We start from the raw sequence: 16204 nt of genomic DNA on the forward strand, positions 1-16204 counted from the left end.
TATAAACATGAAATATCTTGTTTTTGCTGAGATTGTGTCACATCATGCACCATTTTTATTGCAGGCAGACAAATTGCTCGTCACTAGAAAGCTGACAGATTTCGCCTGGTTAGAACACAGTGTAGGCTTTCCTCTTACTGGATTGTTCTAATTCTCACATTTCCTGTTTCATCCACTTTTTAATTCTCGATGATGGATGTCTATGAGTTGTGGAGTCTTGGCTTCATCTCATTTTGGCTGTGACTTCAGGCCATAAACAGCAGTCCAAATAATGCAGCACTGAAATGAAGATCAATGCAGGACGAACCACTGCCAGAGGGAGGTATGCAAGGTCACACGCTGGTATCATATTTTACAGAAACAAAATCACAATATTTTTCCAATAAGGGCCCGTTTAATCAAGAAAAGCAGCAAATAATCAGTTTATGAGGAATCTTGCGGTAGGCTACATAGTGTGGGAAGGGCACAGGCAAGATTTAAAGGGCCAGTCACTTGAATGTAGAGGTATAAATGAGTAATAAATCATTGTAATCGGGAAAAATCCTGTTTCCATCTCTTGTATGAGGGACTACAGCTGATAAAACAATTTAAAAATAAAATAACGACTGTAGAAGTGTTTCAACAGCTGGTATATCTGGTAGAGCATTGTATTAGTAGTAGTGTAAAAGGTTGTGGGTTCAATTCCCATGAAACACATACCCTCAGAACGGATGTGTTAAAAACAACACATTACACTTCAAAAAATACCTTTCTTTCTTAGTATTTTTGTCTTGTTTTCAGTAGAAATATCTTAAAATTATTTAATCAAGATGTACACGGCAAAAAGTTATTAAAAAAAAGTTATTGGTATTTTTTGTTTTCGATAAAAATATCTAAAAATTCTTAAATTAAGGTGCTTTTTCTTGATGAGCAAAACAACGCAAGAAAATAGGTCTAGTTTTTAGACCAACATATAAAATTCAAGCGATTTTGCGCATAAAACAAGCAAAAAAATCCGCCACTTAAACACTAAATTCAAGAAAAATTTGCTTACCTCATTGGCAGATTTTTTTGCTTGTTTTATTAAATTTGATATTTTTGGTCTAAAAACTAGACTCATTTCCTTGGGTCGTTTTGCTCATCAAGAAAAAACATCTTAATTTAAAAAATGTTTGATATTTTGTTTTCTTGAAAATAATTTTTTTGCAGTGTATTTTCTTGATGAGCAAAAATGACCTAAGAAAATAAGTCTAGTTTTTCTACAAAATTATACAATTTAGGTGAATTTGTGCTTAAAACAAGCAAAATTATCTGCTAATGGGGTGAGACATTTTTGCTTAAATTAAGAAAAAAAGAAAACTTATTTTGAGATATTTCCACTGAAAACAAGACAAAAATGCTAAGACTGCAAAAATGATTTTTAAGAAAAAAAAATACTTAGTATTTTTGTCTTGTTTTCAGTAAAAATATGTAAAAAAAAAAATCTTATGATGCTTTTTCTTAATGAGCAAAACAACGCAAGAAAATACGTCTAGTTTTTAGACCAAAATATCAAATTTAAGTGATTTTGTGCATAAAACAAGCTAAAAAATCTGCCAATGGTGTAAGTAAAAAATCTTGAACATTTTTCTTAAACACTAAATTCAAGAAAAATTAGCTTACCCCATTGGCAGATTTTTTGCTTGTTTTATGCACAAAATCACTTACTTTGGTCTTACTAGACTTAATTTCTTGGGTCGTTTTGCTCATCAAGAAAAAGCATCTTAATTTAAGAATTTTTAGACAAAAAATATAAGACAAAAATACTAAGAATTTTTTTCTTGAAAATCATTTTTTGCAGTGTAGTGTTGATTCTGGGACAACACACTAAATGCGTTGTCCTAGAATCCACCCATCTCTGCGAAACAACACATTTTGTGTTACTTTTAACAAAATTTGTGTTTTATTAACAAAATTTGTGTTTTATTTAAACACAAAATCAACAGAAAAAGACCTATAATGTGTTAAAAGCTTAACACAAAAAAGATGTGGAAAAAATAACACATCCTTTCTATGAGCGCACAGACTGATAAAGTGTAGTAGTCCAGCGCTATCTCATGGCAATTAATATGTATTTTACGAGGTGGCTAATTCGTATTAATTTGTACGACCACATTCATGCATTTTTTTTATACAATTTGCTTATGGGGTCAGGCATGGGATTTCATTGTTTTGTTTATGATAATCGTATGTTTTTCTTTTGTTATCATTTTTGCCTTTATTTAAGGCAAGAGGACAGGAAAGTACAGGGAGGAGAGAGGGGTATGGATACAGCAAATGACCACGAGCTGGGAATCGAACTCGGGTTGCCGAAAGTGCCAAAGCACCACATGTCGGAGCACTGTCCACTACACCATCGGCTCTGACGTCGCATGTTTTTCTATTATTTACTTCGTATGAATTCATACAAACTAGCCAACTCATAACATACGTATGATTTCTCGTAAGATCAGGCTGGTAAGTCACATAACTAAAAAAGTGAAAACAAATTTTTTTATAAAATTATACATTTTTTATTTATACAATCATATTTGTATTACAATTGTTTACAATAAATTAAATATAGATTTTTCTATGTATTTGGCAAAGTTGCAGTAAGTCTTTTACTTTTGGGGGGCATTTTTATTTATTTAGGCTTTTTATTTTATTTTGCTGGCATTTAAGTTGACAGTGGACTTTAAATGCCCTGCTCAAGGTTTTACAGCTCTTACTCCATGCAGTTGATCCAACAACCTGCTTTAGTCATAACCACTTCACCACATTGGGTCTGGTATTGTCAGGGTGAGGTATTGTTTTATTACTTCTTAATATGTAATTTTAGATACCAGCCCTCTAGTCTCATCCTCAGATGTCACGCCCACAGACCATTGGCTGAACATCTGATTCATACGGTACACTTACTTGGAAGCACTTTAGCAGATTCGAAGTCGTCCTCTGGTTGGACTATAGAGGATGTTTAAGAGACGTGTGTATCGCGATCTTTAATACCTGGAAAACCCACAATGTCATCTGATCGAAGAAGAAAGCTGTTATGTTTACATTAGTGACAGTATGTTTCATAAAGGTCCAATAAACACTGCCTTTTTAAAAGAACGCAGCATACAGTCCTTAAAAGATGTTCAAGAGTTTAGCTTGAAGCAGTTATTGAAACCTGAAAGAGATATTTTAACTAAACTTGATTGGTTGGTTTACGTGTCACTCATATGGCCGATTGGGCGATCCCTTGGTTTCCAGACTTTTAGTATGAGACTACCAGCCCGCTAGTGGTAGGATTTCAAACAATCACCCTTGGTGTATGTTGGGAGTATTTTGTTCCTGCTGATTGTGTTGAGTTTGTCTGGCTCATGAAGCTTATTAGACAAATGTAGGAGGGGGACAGAAGCACAAGTGGTAGATGTGATATGTTTTAGCCTTTCTTCAATGTTCAGGGTCCATCGTCCTGCTTCTTCAAATATGATTCTTCATATAAATGCATATTGAAACATCTCAAACCCATCACTAACCATAACCATGATATGTTAAACTGTAAAGAGTGATAAGTGTTCCTGTAGCTAAGCATTGGGTTAGCACCGCCAAAGGTCATAGGTTTTAGCCCCACCCACCTAATAATAAAGTTTGAATAGCTTTTAATCTGCGTTTCTATCCATCCATCTTTTCTGGTTATCTTCCCACATCACTTCCTCATTACATCCCTCTTTTTTCCTTTGATCTCCCATCTCTATCCCGTCTGTTCTTTCCAGTCTGCTGTGGTTGTGCATGATTTTTCAGGTGAAATAAGCTTTGGCTGTTGAATGTACATCCTACTAAGGGAGATTTGTTTGAAAAAATATCCAAAGCGTGGCAAGCTAGTTCATTTTCAACAAGACATCATTATGAAAGATCATAAAATGAATTGATTCCGAGCAATTAAAGCAGAAAACCAGAACATTTATCTGTATAAATGTTCAGTACTGCATTCATGGATATTTCTCACAGCAATTTGTACTGGGAAGTTTATTACACATAATACACATAACTAGTTAAATGCTGTAAACTGGAAATGACAAATTTGTACATAACATAGAAAATTAAAGTTGACATTTTTATTTTTAAGCGATTACTCAAACTAGCTCCACAATGTTTCCTCCACAATATAGTATGGATGCTTTTGGATGAATTCATCCAGTTTCTTATATAGTATACACCACAGAAAAGCAAAATGACAATACTTTTCGGTCTTATACAGTATAGAGTAATCCATTTTGGTGTAAATACAAGTCTGTGCTGTTGTCGTGGGGGATGTGCAATTTGTAATATGATGCTGCTAGTAGAAAATGCATGGAGGTGAACAGGAAGCAACATCAAACACAAATACATTCAGGACTTCCCACACACTCGCTGCAAAAAATCTTGTTCAGAACAAATATCTAAATTCTTAAATCAAGATGTGTTTTCGTGATATGACCTAAGAAAATACGTCTTTTAGACAAAAAATATAAAATTTAAGTGAATTTGTGCTTAAAACCTTAAATATCTACCAATGGGGTGATTGTAAATAGACGTGTAATATGCGGGATAATGTACAGGCAGACGTTTGTTAAGTGTGATACAAGACCCTCTGCTTTGCGTCAGCTCCTGATGTCGGGGCTTATTTTATGTGTATCACAACAAACTATATATTGGTGGAAATGTCTAAGAATACACATTTGAACAGTGTTTTATAAAAGAAATTATGTAGGGTGAGTAATTGATTCATTTATGAAGAGAGTGTGCCTCAAAACATTTATATCCTGTGAAATGTCATTGTCCCGCCAGCGGGACGCCTACATTTACTTCAGTGTTTTGCATGTGAATTCTTATCCAATCATGACAAACTATATATCATTTGAAAGCACTAAGAGTGTAGTTTTCATTTATCATCACCATTTTGGGAAAATAATGACGTAGTGAGAGTCAGTTTCTAAAATGTCACAGGGCCACAGGTGGGCCAAATTTGTTTTTACATATTTATAACACTAAAACCCTACTCTAAACCTAAAAAATCATGACAAACTATATATCACTACACTCAAAAAAATGAACTTGGTTGAAGTCAGTTTTACTAAATAATTTCTTGTTCACTTTACTTAACAAACACAAGTAACGGCATATGACTAATTTAACTTAGTAATTTCAACAAAAGACTGTGTCTTGTCAGCTTTACTTCAAAATTATTTGTTTAGCCAATATAACATTGTTGTGTAAAAGTAACAGATTAATAAAACCAATACAGACTTGCATCTCATTGGCTGATGATGCTGCAGTGTATTATGGGTAAATTGTTGTTCTGGAAGAATTGTTGTACCCTCTTGCAAAAGTGTAGCACGATTAGATAGGTACCTGAGTAATAAGTGGCCAAGTTTAAGTTAATTAACTTGTTCTGATATATTTTAGATCAAAACAAACCAACAAACGGTTTGAAATGTTACATTGCATTTCAAATATGATTGTGATATGTTTGTTAAACTGTAATTAAATAAAGGTTGTATTGAGCAGCTGCACTCTGATTGATTGATTCGTTGTTATGGAGTTATTAAATCATTATTTTTAATTTTGTTTTCATCAATTAAATGTTTCATAATAGTGACTTTACTAGGATTTCTTTAGTCCATGCAACATTAAAATTGTCAATTTTACACAAACTTTTTTAGTAAATACTACTTACATTTTATTTGTTGACATTACTTAACAAAGCTATGTGGAACCCACTTGACGAAGTTTTTTTAAGTAAATCCAACTTTTTATTTTTTTGAGTGTAGAAGGCTCTCAGAATGTAGTTTTAATATTTCAAGGTCATCTGATGATAAAAATAATGTAGTGACAGTTTTTTGTTACATGACCCCCCCCCCCCATAGGAATGCATATTAATTATTATATATTCATAAAACTTTTATAAATGTATACATTTTTCAAAAATGTTGACAAACTATAGACGGTTTCATCGGATGCATGTGATACACGTCTGGATCCGAACTTTACTTCCGGTTTCGTTTTTTTAATGGTCTGACTAGTTGCTAAACTGATCTCTTGAACAAATTCCTTGTCGAAAATAACAAATGTTTTGGTTTCCTAGGTAATCTATTTGTTGTTTTTTTACTTGTTATATAAATAAACTACGTTTAAAGTACTTTGTTGTTATTTATTATTAGCGGAGTTTACCAGAAGTTACGTGCGGACCGTGACAGCCGCTTGTTTATGTTGTTACTGCGGAAACCGTCTATTGCTGGAAAGCTCTAAGAATGTAGTTTTCATATTTCAAAACCTTTTTGCAGTAATAATAATGCAGTGACAGTAATTTATTAATTTGTGACAAGAGTATGCAGCAAACTGTTGACACCTAGTGGCCGTTGTTGGTAAAACCACTAAAAGTGTGACACAAACCTCATTTGTTTTATTTTAACTTGAAATGTGGATCAGAACTACTTGAGACTTATGGCTTCATGTTTGCATTACTTTTTTAATATTAAATTTTTTTATAATTTTATTTATAAAATTAATATGTTATGGAATTATTTTTATTTTTTTAAATAAATGTAAACTGCTATAACAATTATATTATAACAGAGTTATATTAATTTGAAGGTGTATATCACATTTTCACCCCCCACTCAAAGGGTATATGGGGTTAAAATTTTGTAAACCGTAAATACATTTACACAGACGTGTTAACAGCTTTCCTCATATTGCGTTATACAGTCTGCGCTTCCGGGTAGAAATGTTTTCTGTATACTGCTAGAAAACAAGAGAGAGAGAGAGAATTGGGTTTTATAATTTATGACTGACACGGTTCAGACCGCCATTAGATGCACATAATGAATGGACTCACTCTAGTCGCGTGACACAGCACCGGGCCTGCAAATTGAGCCGTGATGGTCGAGCAGATTGAAACTGTCACATATAACCTCAGTCCTTCCTGACTGCAAAGCTGTCCACCGTGCCGTAAATTTTTAGGGTGAATTACCAGAGCCGCCCACTAAAAGATAAACATCACGAGACAACCAGATAACCAACTGTAATTGTGCAGGGTTACTGTGTGAGTCGTATTTCGTCACTGTAATATACAAGACAGCGTGGGGTGAGGAGGATCGTAGGTTAAGAACTTAAATAAAATGGTTTTCCTTGCCTCTTCCTGGTTTGGCCTTGGTCCAGCAATAAAAAGGGTGGCAGTAACAGAATTACGAGCACATCCACAACTTATTACCTGTCCTCCCTAACACCAGGGACAAATAATGAAGTTGCGAAACACATTATTAAATGATTTGCAGAGATAGAATACAAACAGATCCAAAAAGTCACATTAATGTCATTTATTGTTTTGAGTTAGCATGGCAGTATATGTTGGTGAAGATTTGGCTTATTTGGCCCTTTGCTTGCTTCTGCTGCATGTTTTTCCATCGAGGGACACCGTGGTTCTCTCTTGATGTCAATCTGATGTCACACTGTCATAAAATGGATGACTGGGGCAGAAAAAATGTTGAAGGCACGTACATTGTAACATTCTGTTCCTGTAGCTCAATTGGTGGAGCATTGCTTCAGAGGAATGCAAAGGTTGTGGGTTTGGTTTCAAAGGCTGAAAATGCAGCCTGGTTTGAACTGTTGATACGTAACTTTCAAAAATGCAAAACATCTTTTTTTTGTACTTTTTTTCGTTTTTACAAATACAAAATGTAACTTATAAATCTTTCATACCATAAAGATTGCTGTATTATTTCTCATTATTAACCATTATATTATGCAATAATATACAATTATGCAATAACACTCTAAAAATGGCTGGGTTATTTTTGACCCATAATGGGTTAATATTGGACAGAACACGTGCTGGGTTAAAAATTGACCCAATGCTTGCTTATTTTAACCCAACTGCTGGGTTATTATTATACCCCATGGTTGCATAACAACAACCCAACATTGGGTCATTTAACCCAGGATGTGTTTTGTCCAATATTTACTGATGATATTTTTAGATATGGAAATGCAGAATATAGTAAATCAGCAAGCTGAACTCAGGCTGTGGTCTCCATTTGTCGCTCTGCTGGAACCACTACCATGGTAAAAAATATTCAAAACACCTTGCGACAGCACAGCAAAACCCTGGCAACCACCCAAAATATGATAGGATTGTGGTTATGAGTTTTGCTTAAACAAGCTGCACTCACATTTTCGAAAGAAAATGTAAAATCCCTTATGCATGCTGCTGTGAGTTTATACAAAGTGCGCAGTAATTAGTATTTACTCTTCTGTAAATATTTCATGACCGCGGGCACTTATAATAAAAAGGTCTCAGTGAAGGGTGCAATAAATTAATGCTTAAACTATGAGCATTCGCTTTTTATTTCATTTGAACCTATGGAATGTATGAAACTTTGAGCAATTATGAAAAAAAAATTGTACATTTGTGTTAATATATTATTTATGTATTAGGTGTACAAATAATTACATTTGTTTTTTGTTAACATTTTACAATAAGGTTGTTTTTGTTAATATTAGTTAATGGTTTAGGTAACATCAACTAACATTGAGCAATATGGGGGCAGTTTCCCAGGCAGAGATTAGACTATAGTCCTAAACTAAAAATAAATATAAGAGCTGTCCAAACTGAAAACAACTTGCACTGACATATACATTTTAGTAAGGCATGTTTGTTAAAACTAGTTATATTTCTAATTAAACTGAGGCCTAGTCCTGGTTTAAGCTAATCCCTGTCCGAAAAACCACCCCATAGTTTTTATCATTTATTAGGCGCATTTATATGACTTGGGCGCATCAATTCTGCACCCAGAATGTGCATAAAAAGTCCGGTCAAGCGCATAACCATCCGCACACTAAAGCTTTTTTACTATGACAGTTTTGCGCAATTAAGAAAAAAATATTTAGCATACTTAATTGATCAAACGTACCTATTATATGTTCCCCTCAACACTGCCATGATTAATATTTACTAATGTTTCCTGTAACTTGTAAATCATTTTAAATTATTGATTTTAAAATTTAAAATGACAATAAATGTAGCAGAAACCACTATACACATTTAATTACAATAGTATCGGGCAGATATCAGTATCGTCTGATATTCGGAATTCTGGTATCGGATATGAAAAAGTGGGATAGGGACATCCCTAGTAGCCACCGCAGGACAAACATTTCGTCATCTAAGACAACGTGGTGACGAAATGCGCTATATATAACAGTTTGTCCGTTCAGGGCTACTATAGAAACATGACGCTGATTTTCATGTAAGGTGCCCCGCTGTGTACACTTTAAATGTGTTGTCTTTAACTAGACACAACATGTGTTGTTTTAACGCATTCATATTAATGGTGCGTTCACACCAGACGCGGAAGAGGCGGTAAGTGTGAGTGATTTACATGTTAAGTCAATGCAAAGACGCAAATGGGCGATCCTGCGGTGATTTTCGCACCGTGTTAACCAATCAGGAGCTTGCTCTAGCAGTGATGTGATTACATGAAGTGAGCGGAGGAAGAAAAACAAAACAGCAATGGAGGACAATCATCTTCGCTATACGAGACATCTTTGTAATTTTACAGGAATTAAAAGGAGCTTGTTTGGTATAAAGTGAGTGAGGAGGTCGAACAATTTGTGCTATATAAGCCCCTCCCATGACGCAAATTTATGCGTGAACGTCTCGAATGACTAGAATTTCAAGCACAACTTTCACGCGCGAATGAAGAGAGTAAACTTAAAATTTTAAAGCATCCAACTACACGTGAATAGCATGTTTTTGCAGCAACAAAAATAAATCACCATAGGGAGACTTTAAAAGTAACAACTTTTGATTTTAAATGTATAAGTAATGTTCATTAGTTCATGTTACAAATACAACCTTATTGCAAACATTTTTTACATTATTATCTGTTAGTGCTATAGCTAATAATCAACAAATTCTTAGTAAACAGATCATACATGATGTCGCAGTGTAGTTTATAAAAAATAATACACTGAAAAAAATGATTCATTGAATTTAATCAATTTTTTTGGGGTAAGTGGTTGCAATCAATTTATTTAAGCTACATTTAAACAAAAGTTTTATATTTTATTTTACGTTACTAATCTTTTTTGTTTAAATGTAGCTTAAATAAATTGATTGCAACCACTCACCCCAAAAAACTGACCAAATTCAATGAATCATTTTTTTCAGTGTAGTTTAGACACTATTAAGACTCATCTTTTGTCATTTTTGTTTGTGTATTGGTTTTGTAATGTTGATTTGTTTCATCATCCGAGCTTGTTTAATGAAAAACTGCATTGTTTGACTCCGCAGACACAACTCCCCTGTTCATTAAGTACGATTTGGCAAGACCACCCTGCACCAATCTGTCCATTTTTAGTTGCATAATGCAGAAAACTGAGGAGAACTGTGGTATTTTTATTCAGCTAGCATGAGTCAGTGTTTTGACTTCTGTCTGTAAAACTTGAACTTGCCCTTCATCAGGAGGCAGTCTGGTGCTTCATCACATAACGGGATGGAAATTCAAAAATAAGACATTTACTGCAATAATCAACGTAACTCATCCAAATATCAATGTTATTTTAATTTTGTCCTCCTGGTTTTTAATATAGGGAATATACAGTATAACAACACAATGTCCTCTTGCATAAGGTTAAGGTTTTAGTTTCAGAATGTCCCACTGTGTTATTGATAGAGACGCACCTACTGTATGTATATAGCACTCCCGCAGGATCTATAATGCACTCATTTATATTGATCTTCTCCTTTAGTCTAAATTGGGCTCTTATGGAGGTAAACAGAGAAGGAGGGACAACACGAGTAACTGAGACATACAACATGGTTAAAATTGGACCTTTATCTAGGTGATGGTGGCGCGTTGAACTTTTAAGTCGGCGGTTTTGGATTTGGCAGACGCTTTTATCCAAAGCGACTTACAGTGCATTGCAAGCTATATATTTTTTTATCAGTACTTGTGTTCCCTGAGTTCGAACCCATGACCTTTTGTGCTGTAAAACGCAATGCTCTACCACTGAGCTTTAATGTCTTAAAGGATTACTCCATTTTTATGAAAAGTTTTCTGATAATTCACTTAAAGGCAGGATAGGCAGGAATTATCTAAAAAAAACTTTTTTACAAATTTGTTTTTAAACTGTCTTTATATACCAATACATAAGTAAAATGTAAGTACTCTGAAAAAACTTGAGTGTCTGTAGACCTCTCACGACTGTTTTAAACACAGCTCATTATTTCCATTCGGGACGAAACAAATGATTGGCTTGCGCGACTATCACTCTCTCTCGCGACCATGGCTACCACCCCTGTTGCTATGGGATCTGCCCACACATGCGCACACCTGATTGATTTGAACGTGCACGAGACACTCTAGAAGGAGCAAAAGTACGGAGGAGAAAGAGCATTCAGAACTCACAGTACCTGCATATCCAGTCAGGGAAGGCAAACAAAGGAATAAACGCAGATATCAAACGAGAGTAAATATCACGTGGTTTTTCCTGGAGTCGACAGTGCGGTAGCGGTATTGTCTCCGGAGTGTAGTCCTCATCAGAGTCAACAATGCTTTCATCACGTAAACTCTTCCATGCAAAACACTGGCTTAATAGTGAGTACTAAAAGCCATCCTATTTGTTTATATTCATAGTGATAAAGTTAGGTGTATTATTACATGTGATTGTGACATGATGTTACTACATGCACCGCGCTCCTTCCTCTCCGCTCGTCTGAGGTAAATGCTTCTCAGCGCGTCGCACGTTCATGCGTTTTGGGGGCGTGGCTTTAGAAGAAACCCAGAAGGGAGGGGGTGGAGTGAATGGAAAAATTAGCTGTGTTAAAAACAGTGGTGAGAGGTCTACAGACACTCGATTTTTACACTCTCTTTATCAGAGTACTTACATTTATGTATTGGTATATAAAGACAGTTTAAACTAATTTGTAAAAAAGTTTTTAGATAATTCCTGCCTATCCAGCCTTTAACCCCATGTCATCCAAGATGTTTATGTCTTACTTTGTTCAGTCAAGAAGAAATCTTTTGAGGAAAACATTCTAGGATTTTTCTCCATATAGTGGACTTTAGTTTATTGAACGTCAACAGTTTACAGTTTCAATGCAGAGTCAAAGGGCTCTAAATGATCCCAACCGAGGCTTAAGGGTCTTATCTAGTAAAATGATCATAAATTTTGCCCCCCCCCAAAAAAAACACAACTTCTTGTCTTGCACTAGCCTTGTGGTTCGAAAGGTCACGCATGACGTATGCGAAACTACGGCTAAATGTATACAATTGTGGAAAAACAGGACCGTTCCGACATTGTTGTATGTGGAATGATACTAATATAAATGTTTATTTTGTCAGTTTATTGTTTTAAATGGTCCGCAAGTGTGCTTTTTACTAGGGGTGTAAATCGGACAGTTCATTACGATTTTCTCCGCCAGCGATGCGATTTTTGCTGATACATCAAACACTTCTTCGATGCGATTAAGATTCGATTCGATTAAATTAATTTAGCGATAATATTTTTTTATATTACATGCCTAGTTAAGCAGTTACATTTTTACTTACAAATGCAACCAAAATATATAACATGAACATTAATTAAACTTGGCACAATCTCTGTCCCAATTGGAACATATACAACAACAAACTAACAAAAATACACTTTTTTAAATAAAGAAAAATTAATAATGAGGGGCAAAATGTCACATAAAATTAATCTTATGATGGCAAAAGTCAAAGTCTTTTAGTATTTTGTGCCAAAATGTAAAATAGTGACAATCACTAAGGTAGTTTTAGAAAAATTAAAAAAAAATAAATAAATATAAAATACAGCTGTTAAACTTAAGCAAGTGCTGCAGTGGTCTCTTGTGAGAGATTTTTCTTTAAAAATGATCAACATGTCAGGAGAAAGGACACTGCGTTTTGCATGGACAATATCACCTGCAGTGCTAAATACACACTCCTCTTCTGTCTCATTCACTGTGTTTTCGCTGCTACAACCATTTTGTTGCTGCATCGCATTCACTTGCTGGCGCTAGCAGATGAAAATAAACAAAAATGCGCGCTTTGGTGGAAATGCGTAGATGGACGGTAAGTCAAGGAATGAGGATGTACAGAGTGTCAAAATAAAGGTACGTGTGGCATCGATGTATCAGATCGTTAGAAAAGAAATTGATGTATCGATCCATATCAATGTATTGATACACCCCTACTTCTTACATAAGCAATGTTTCACCTTTCAAACATAAGGTAATACGTAAGGCTGCGCAGTCACCACCACTGCGATAGTGCGACTTTTGTTGATGCTTCTCGTAGCCTAGTTGGAGCGAGTGTTGCAGGAGTTGCTATGGAGGAAGTAAAAGTAAAGTTGGCGAGTGGAGTATATAAAATTGTTGACAATGAGTCTTTAAAGGCAAAATCAGATGTGTGGAGAAAGTATGGTGTAACACGAGGTTGTATTTTTTCTTGTTCTTTTTTTCATTAATAGGTCTATTTGCGTATAGTTATCAGGTTCCATAGTCTATTTAGGTGCCGATGGTAGGCTACTTGAATAGTGCAAAACAAAGCACACTTTAGCCTGTTTCATTAGCCCATTAATAAAAATAAAGCAATTTAATTTGAATGCTTTTAGCGTGTGTTATTTATTGCGGGCACGGATCGGGTAACGGGCCAAATATTAACAGGTCTGGGCGGGTGCGGATTTAATATTAATTTAATCACGGGTGATGGTGGGTCGGATCTGGTGCTGAACTATACGGGTGAGGGCGGCTCTCCAAAAATGGACCCGTGTAGGACTCTGATGTACAGTATGTGAAAAATAATGTGTTTTTAACCATAAACCACACAAACACATTGTATTACACCAAATACACAAATTAACGAAATAGGTGCCCTTTAATACACTTATTCATTTCATTGGTTAAAAGCATTTTTGGAAAAATCATAAAGCATTAAAAGAGTCCAATTTCACCATAAACTAACAACAGTTTAGAGGACAAACACAGAGTAGCGAATTACATGTAACCTTGAGACGTTTACCAATGTGGTTGTTGTGCGTGCATGTTAGTTCCAGAGATTTCCCTTGAGGTGAATGCGTTTGGGTGGAGGCTCGACATGGAGTCTAGAAAAGAAAATGTTTTTGTGATTTGTCTTTCTAGACTGTTGTGTATATGTTGTACATGTGTTGGAGCATGCTGGGGTTGTGTTTGCATGTAATGTGTTGGGATTACATAGCCAATGTTATATATGTGTTATATCTCGTACCACCGCACGTTTAATCAGAGACCTTTTGCTCCTCTCTGATGTCATAATCGCAGTCCTGTTGTGTCCCAGTGCATCATGGGAACTCAGCGTCTCAGGGATCTTATTTTCCCATCAGGTTCCCCTGGTACTCAACATGCCCACCTGCTGCAGAATCTCAGTGTGAACTGCTTTTACACACATCCACACACCAGTCAATAATTTCTGGGCTGAATTGTCCCATTTTTCTTACATCTATTTTGATGTTTTCCTTTTTAAGCACTTAATGCTGTACACAAAAAATAGCTGTGTTCAACCCATGGGTGGCTAAATTATGGGAAAACCTGACCACTGGGGTAGTAGTACCCTTTCAAAAAGGACAGCATTGCACTTAAAACGAGTTTGAATTTCCTATTTTCTTCTTTAACATTATATCTTTTTTTGATTGAAATGATCAATCATTTCTCACTTACAAGATGCAAAGTAAAACTGAGAGTAAATGACAATACTTCTCATTACACATTCCCTGAGCGCTGTCTTAAACAGACTGTTTGAACAAGGAGAAAAGTGCAAAGTCACAAAGAGTCCCTCCCTTATTTCTCTCTTTTTCTTTTCATCTTCACCCCCTTCGATTCAGTATCTGGAGCAGCTGTGTATGAACAGAGATAATGCCCACAACTTAGAGCAACAGAACTGCAGGAAGAGGCCAAAAATACCCAATACCAGATGATAAATCTTTGCACAGAAAATTCAGTGATTCCGACTTAAAACATTTCATCTGCTGAAAAGAGCACAAGGTGTAGCTGACCTGCTAAATCATCAAAATGGCTAACCTGGATAACCAAATAAATATCAAAACTATTTTTTTTTATAATTCCACTGTAACCCAAGTAAAAACTACAGAAATGGTGAACCACTGATGGCAGATAATATGAGAAGTGCGTGCAAATTCAAAATATGTGTCCGTTGCGTCATGTGAACCATATGTGCATCATGCATGCGTCATGTCAAAAAAAGTGCCTGCTGCACACGAATCGAAAGTGTTTATGATAAAAGAGATGCTCATGTTTACAAAATACTCCAAGACACTCAACAGTAAACTCTGATTACACGAGATTAAGTGAGTATTTGGCAAATGCGAGCGTCTCTTTTATCATAAAACCCCTCGAAGCGTCTGCAGCAAGCACGTATTTTGACATCAGGCGTGTAGGTTAACATGACACGCCGACACATATTTTGACATGATGAGCCACACACATGATGGGCTATGTTTTGACGAGCTTCACATCGTGCGCCCTCAAAAAAGAAGTCACTTGCAGCCACTGCTAACAAGTAGATCCACTTCATCTTGCAGCACAAAGCAAAATAATCAATACTTTGTGTGAAATACAAAAAGACAAAATATAAAGACAGATTAAAAGTGACGTGATTGTCAATATGATAGCCCATACATAAATGTGACCTCTGCATTTAACCCATTCCAGTGAGAAGTGAGAATCAAAGCGGTGACCTTCGGGTACCAAAGATTGTACAGTTTTGTGCTCCGGTTCGCTAAAAATATAGCTTTGTGCTGATGTCATTCATCCATTCGTAGTATCCATTTGTATGAAGACTACATTTTGTATTGTTTGCATTTTTTTCCCACAACAGATTAATTAATATGCATTAGATTCAGATGTCAAGGTTTCTGTGCATGACAAATTTCTAGGTTGAAGAATACAAAAAAATGCATGCAAACATTTCGGACTACAGCTTCCAAAGATCTCTGCTATCAAGATTATAGTTAATTTAAGATTAAACTTTTTTTACCCCAAGTATATTGTATACCTGAAATCGGTAGAGAAATGTAAAGGTTAGTGATGGATGGATGGATGGATGGTCTGACACCTCCAGCCTATTCGGACTGCCAGAGACGATCACAAACGCCAGCGCTGAACAAGCAGCTCCAGCCA

This window comes from Misgurnus anguillicaudatus, chromosome 8 (genome assembly GCF_027580225.2).
Source record: "Misgurnus anguillicaudatus chromosome 8, ASM2758022v2, whole genome shotgun sequence".
Lineage (NCBI taxonomy): Eukaryota > Metazoa > Chordata > Actinopteri > Cypriniformes > Cobitidae > Misgurnus > Misgurnus anguillicaudatus.